Source organism: Ipomoea triloba, chromosome 16, assembly GCF_003576645.1.
Source record: "Ipomoea triloba cultivar NCNSP0323 chromosome 16, ASM357664v1".
NCBI classification, from domain to species: domain Eukaryota; kingdom Viridiplantae; phylum Streptophyta; class Magnoliopsida; order Solanales; family Convolvulaceae; genus Ipomoea; species Ipomoea triloba.
In genome coordinates this window covers 6,165,731-6,173,050 of record NC_044931.1, presented here as the reverse complement: position 1 = coordinate 6,173,050, position 7,320 = coordinate 6,165,731, and positions in this window count along the sequence as shown.

Here is a 7,320-nt window from a genome sequence, read left to right as displayed (position 1 = left end):
AAAGTCGAGGGACTTAATTGGGCATAACAAATTGTTGAGGACCAAATTGGTAATTTCACAATAGTCGAGGGACCATTTCAATAATAAACTCTTATAAAATTGACAACATGCTTTTTTACTAAAATTCTCAAATATTAATGAATTGTAATGGATGATTGATATGCGTTCTCACTTTTTACAAGAGCATCATGTTCTCATTTTATCTTGCCTAACTTCAATTCTTGAATAATCAAATATCAATTTGGCTTCTATTTTAACAAAGGATTCCCTTTTTATGGTGGAAAAGGCTATATGAATAATTAAGGGTCCATTTACTTCAAGAAACTACTTTTTTGTGTTGTTTTTTAATTTTTCACTTTACATTCTCTTTTTCTATTTTCTATTTAGAAAGTTTGTTTACTAACACTTATTTTTTCAAATTTATTTTTATGGACTAATGTTATAAAATTAACATGATGTTAATTTTGTGTGATTTTTAGAATTTATATTTAAAATATTTTTTGACATGTTTGGTTTAAATAGAATCAATATAATTTTTACTTTTAAGTCTAATATATGTAAAATTTTTACATTTGATTTTCTAACCAAATTTATAATCATATATAACATAACTAAAAATATATTCGAACCAATAACTTATTAAATTCACCTAAATTTTAGTTTATATAATATTAATATTTTTTGAACTAATATTTGAAATATTTTTGCATATATTAATTTGAATGGCATGTATGTGTATAATTTTTACTTTGAAGTCTAATATATGTGAAATTTTAATATTCGATATTCGGACCAACGTGTATTAAAATATAACTTAATTAAAAATACCTAAACCAATAATCTATTGAACTCGATTCAAATCTAATGTAGAGTTGAAGTTTTAATTTTGATAATGTAAATAATGTCTAGCTTTAATTAGCGTAAGCAAATAAGTTATGTTTATATAAGAAAATGTGAGTAGAAATGATAGAAGATTGTGATAAGTAAAAGGAGATGATAATGAATGCAATTGTAGTAAAGAATAAATATGTTAATAGATAATGGTAAAAATGTGGTTATAGTGATATATATCAAAAAAGATAATAGATGGTCCTGTTTTTTATTTAAAAAATAGAATCATTGTGTGTGTGTGTGTGTGTGTGTTGGATCCAGTGAGATCACTTTATTTATATGAAATCATGAGATTCCATCTAAATCATCAAACTAAATTTAATTAATGGTAAGGATTGAATTTAAAAACCCATTTATATTATGATATATTTAATACATAGGGGTGACATAGTAATTTTAGTTAGTTGTTTGAATAGAAATATAATTGAAACACAATATTATCCCTATCTAGAGGGACTCTATCAATGGTAGGAATCAAAACTTAAAATAAAAAATAAAGAATTAAACGCAGGAATCATGTTGTAGGTTTTTTAATATGCATACGATCTACCCTAAATGTGTGCAAACACGCAATCTAGTGTGTGCATTTTACTGAGCGTCCCCAATGTTGTGGAATAATATTGAACACTATGCATATCCGTCCATGAGTGTGTGCAATAGAAACCATAGTACCCTAAATGTGTGCAAACACGCAAACTGGTGTATACATTTTACTGAGCGTCTCCAATGTTGTGAAATAATATTGTGTTGGTCCCGATAGGTGAGTAAGTGAGTCTAGAGGGAGGGGGGATGAATAGACTCACTAGCATTTTCTTAAATCCTTTTACAAGTAAAAATACTTGACCAAAGTTTTGGCAGCGGAAATATGTTGTATACGTTTTAATATTAACTTTGCACTGATTTGAGTTATGAAAATGTTAGGCTGGGTGGATGATATGCAATGCAACAAGTAGTAAGACAATAAGTAAAAGAGTAGGGGGAGAGAGAGATTTATAGTGGTTCGGCTGTTAACGAAGCCTACACCACTCTTCTTCACAACTCGTGAAGGTTTGTCATATTTTCTCCTTTGATAGTACAAACTCGTTCCCAACGTGCTCCTTTGATCGCTAAGCCAGGCAGTCACGCTGTTGAAGGTTTTTCAACTCCTCCTTGAGTTTACTCCTCCTCTTTCTACTTATCTCCAAGTAGAGGTTGGTTGTCAAATGGTTGAGCTTTTCTCCAACTTGAAATCTTGGCTTGATGTTCTTGATCAACACTTGAAGCTTGCCAAAGATTTCTTTTAATCACTAGATAGGAATTATGCTTATGAACACTTGCACACTTTTAGCTTGAGAGTATTTGCAATATCACGTATGAACCAGCAACTTCAAATGAATGAGAGCATTGGTATTTATAGGTGTGAATTTTGAATCCGTTGTAGGGAAGTCCAAGATTCGAAAACCTATTGAACAATGTGCAATATCCACTGGGTAATTTTGAGCCATGTGGATGTCAGTACTTTTATAGCCGCTTGTCTACTTTTGTGTTCAGACATTTGTCTGTTATCTTACACTAAAGGACATAGCATTTAATGCTCATTGGGATTGCTTTCTAGGACTTGTTTGTCAATGATCATCCACAATATTAAGGTCATGGACAAGACAAACTTCTAGAAAATGTCTTTAGACTTGTCCTTATGAGTCAATAACGACTCATGCCTTAACTGCTCACAAGAAGTGCCCATAGAAAATGTCATACAAGGGCTGCAAGTGAGCCCATCATCCTTTGGAATTTTGAGGGTCGTCATAACCTCAACTAGAACAGCTGGATGGGTGTCCTCCCTGAAATCCATCAATAAGTACCTCCACTCCGGGAGGGACACCAACTCCTCTACCTCATCCCGAATACCAAACTGCTCCGCCACATCCAAAGTGAGGATGTACGGCTGGAAGACCCTTCTTTCAGAAAAGAACTTGTAGCGGTCAAACAGCTTTGGGTTTTGGAATGGTGTGGTATCCGGTTGTGCTGCCGGAGCCGGCTTTTGTGCAATTGATTTCTTTCGAGGACGGGGAGGCATCTGCAAACAATCTCAGAACAAGTATATTCATGAGGTGAGGGGTTAGGCATAATGAAAAGCACAGTGATATGGGGTTGTGGAGTAGAATGTAAGACTAAAAACAAAGAAACAAGTAAACTAACTGTTTTTGTTTTCAGATTTTTCCTTTTTTTTTTTGAAAGAAAGGAATAAGAGAACTTTACTAATGATGAAGAATAAATCCAACTTCTTCGAGATTCCAAGCTTGAAATTAAATAATCTAATGTAAAGCTAATCTAAACTATGCTAGAGAAATCTAAAGAGAAGAGAGAGAAATAGACAAAAACTAACTAGGGTTAGGAACTGGTTAAATTGTAGAGAATATGTAGAATATATAGGAGATAAATGGGACTTGGGCCCATGAGGCAGCTTCCAGTTCTTTTCCAATTCTTATTCTTGTTTCATTTCCTTCCTTAGGTAGTTTCCTTTTCTTCCAAAACTTGTCCAAAATGTTCCAAAATTCTTCATTTGCTGCTCTTTGTGGATAATTCAACCCTTGGGACAATATAATGGTGAGTATTCCCGCCTGTCACGCGGGTGACCTGGGTTCAATCCCCGGCAATGGCGCCAAAGTGTGATGTGTATAATGGTGAATGTAAATATGAGGGTGTAAATGTCGTTCCACTGAGGACTGGGGGTATCGCACGTAATTGTGTGAACTAAGAAATTCTAGGTACTAAAGTAATTGAATTTATTAGAATCCAAGTAAATGATAACTAAAACTAGGAAAATAAGAGAAAAGCATATTAACTAGTGAATAAACTGTATGATAATGAAATGGGTCAGATTAGAGGTATTGCAATCTTGATGCTCTAACAATCTCATAATTAGGGAAGGAAGAGTTAACCTGGGGATTCATGGGCAATGCACACAATAATTCAATTCAGCTACTTTCGTAATCAATAAACAGAATTAGGCTAGGATTGCCCCACTTTCGTGATGCATCAATCATAGTCTTAAGCAGCTAAGCATTGTAAGCCCCCAAATTACCCCTATTCTCATAGTATGAAAAATCAGGTTAAAATTGGTAAGGCTCGAGGTCTTCACCTGACTTTCGTTGTAATGAATCCCTCTCCTAAACTAGCAATCAATTGTGGCCATCAATTAATAACAAGTAGAATTCAATCCCTAATTCAACATAAACCCTAGGTGAATAATTCAATCCCTTTATGCAATAATCACAAATTGAACATCAAGATTAGCAATAGATCCCTAATCTGAACCCATAAACGAACTACTCACTCATTGTTAAAGTAAACAAACAAAGCAAGAATTAAATATTGAAATCATAGCAGCGAATCTAAGAAATAAAAGAATAAAAGGAAGAACTTTACTAACAATCTCGAAGAGTAATTCCAATCCAAACCACGATTCCAAGCTTGCAAACGAATTCAAGTTTGTAAATCTGAGTTATTCAAGGGAAGGAAAAATGTGCTAAACTAAACTAGGGCTCGGAATACCCAAAAAAACAACAGAATGCGTCATTAAATACTGGACAGCAGCAGGGGTCACGGTCGTGATCGTGGCCATGAGGTGCAGTGCCCCGCTGCTGTCCGCGATGGGGCTCACAGGCGACCTCACGGCCGTGAGTGCCCTATCTGTTTGCCTTCTGACTTCTTTTGGGCTCTGCTACTCCTTTCCGTAGTTAGGTAGATTCCTATGCTTCTGAAACTTGTCCAAGATATCCAAAAATCCTTTCTTTACTCCTCATTCGTGAATAAACTAAGCTTAAGCAAATGTAACACACAAACGAGTCTCAAATTCACCAAGGTAAAGAAAATAAGTAACAAAACCAACTAAATTGTGGGACAAATAATAGTATAAAATCAGAGGTATCAGTGACGCATCTTGTAATTGGGAAGACCACATCTAGACAAGTTTGGCTTTCCATTGAGCACAACTTGGGCTCTTCGACTAGCTCGTGCACGGGCTTTTCAGTTTCTTGGACAACTTCAGGCATTGCGCCAGGGTGATGACTCTGTCTCCGATTACCTTGGATGTGCACAAGTATTGGTGGAGGACCTTGCGTTGGCTGCATGGGTGACCGATTTCCCTGGACGAACAAATTTTTTATGTGTTTCATAGTTTGCGACCGGAGTTTGGGCCTTTGGTCGCAAATTTTAATGTGGACCGCGGTCCACAATGGATTGTGATCCATGCATCAAAATGACGTCGTTTTGATTAACGAAAAGAAACGGCTAAAACGGTTACGTTCTGCGCGCGTTAACTCTGTGTGTACAACATATTTAGTTTCCTTTTATATACACTGTAGTTTCCTTTCAACACAACTACAGTTTCTTTTCGATATAACTACAGTTTCTTTTCGATATAACTACAGTTTCATTCGACATTATACACTCAAATATATGAAACTGTTATTCAGTTTTCTTTCAACACAACTACATTTTCTTTTATAATACACTGCAGTTTTCTTTCAACACAACTACAGTATCATTTTGATATAACTACAGTTTCATTAGACAATATATACTCAAATATGTGAAACTGTTATTCAGTTTTATTTTATATACACTGCAGTTTCTTTTCAACACAACTACAGTTTCATTTTTATATAATTACAGTTTCATTTGATAATATAAAAACAAATGTGAGACAAGTATCTTTTGAAATGACTTGTAATTTCATTTATGGAGCTCCGTTAATACTTGATGACAACCGTTTTCTTACTAAATGAATCGGCGGCGTTTTGGGACCATGGTCAACCGCATAATGACTGGCCTTTGGTGGCGAGGTTAACAAAGGGAGAGCGGTCACCTCATGCCACTCTCAATCCTAAAAATCTGCCTTCTCTCTCAACATAGGGTGGTCCGGCTATCTCTGAGTGGCACCATTGCCTTTGTCATCTTTCTAATAAAGTTCTTCATTTTATTTCTCACCACAAGAAATTGTCTCACAAATCGTTGGATATATATTTGTAATCTCAAATGTGTTTTATGTGGCATAAACAAGAGTCACAAACTGTTTTTCTTTTTAAAATTGGTTAAGTAGTTCTACACCTCTTCAGTTGTTATATAATGTGTATGGGGGCATGGAGCACTAAAGATGTCTCTATTGATGGTTATTCTTACTACATTATTTTAATTTGTTGAATTTTTTACGAAGTGCATATGGTGGTACCTTGAGAGATAGAAATCACCCTTTTAGGGAGGGCGACAACCCACAAGTAATAGGAATTGTTTGTCCAAAGAAATCACTAAAATAATATATTCAAATCTCTAGAAGACGGTCAATTCTCTCTGAGAATGTTCTTTTAGTGGATGAATGAGAAAAACTAAAAATTATGAATTTAATTTATTATGGGTGGTTAACTGGTTACATCCCAACATCAGAAACAAATTTCTGATCTAATGGAAATGAATAACCCTTTAAAACCTCATTTATATAAAATGATACAATAAGATATATGTGAAAGATATTAGTAAAGAATTAGACATAAGTTGGTCTATAATGTGAGAAACAAATTAAAGCTTTTAAATGCAATGAGGGAGCCTTTGTTTGACAAATAAATTATGTGGAATGATAACCAAATCTTCCTTTCAACAAGCCTTCATTTATTCCACACTTGGATCGAAAATCTGAAAACTTAAAGTTATTAAATAAGAGCTTCAAGTGGATGATAACAACATTAATAATACTGTAATTCAGAACTAAATGTGATTTACCTGGTATACAGAGTAAAGTCGAAGAGCAATTAAAGCTTAGTACTTGATTGGTGGGTGTGGAAAAGCATAAATGTATGTTGATTGTGGAGGAGATGGGGATGGTGGGGGAGGTGAATGGTACTAATACGGTGGAGGGGGAGAATGAGATGGTGGAGGAGGGGAGTGATAGTAGTACGTAGGTGGAGGATATGGTGATGGTGGTGGTGGAGACTTGTAGTAGTATGGTGGCGGGGGTGATGGTGACGGAGGAGGTGGTGATTTGTAATAATAGGGTGGAGGAGGATATGGTGATGGCGGAGGAGGAGATTTGTAATAATAGGGTGGTGGTGGTGATGGTGATGGAGGTGGTGGAGACTTGTAACAGTAAGTTGGAGGAGGAGACGGTGAGGGTGGAGGAGGAGATTTATAGTAGTAGGGTGGTGGTGGTGATGGAGATGGAGGTGGTGGAGATTTATAATAGTATGGTGCCGGGGGTGATGGTGATGGGGGATGTAGAGACTTGTAATAGTAGGGTGGAGGAGGAGATGACGACGGTGGAGGGGGAGATTTGTAGTAGTAGGGTGGTGGTGGTGATGGAGATGGGGGCGGTGGAGACTTATAATAGTATGGTGGTGGGGGTGATGGTGATGGAGGAGGTGGTGACTTGTAATAGTAGGGTGGGGGTGGAGATGG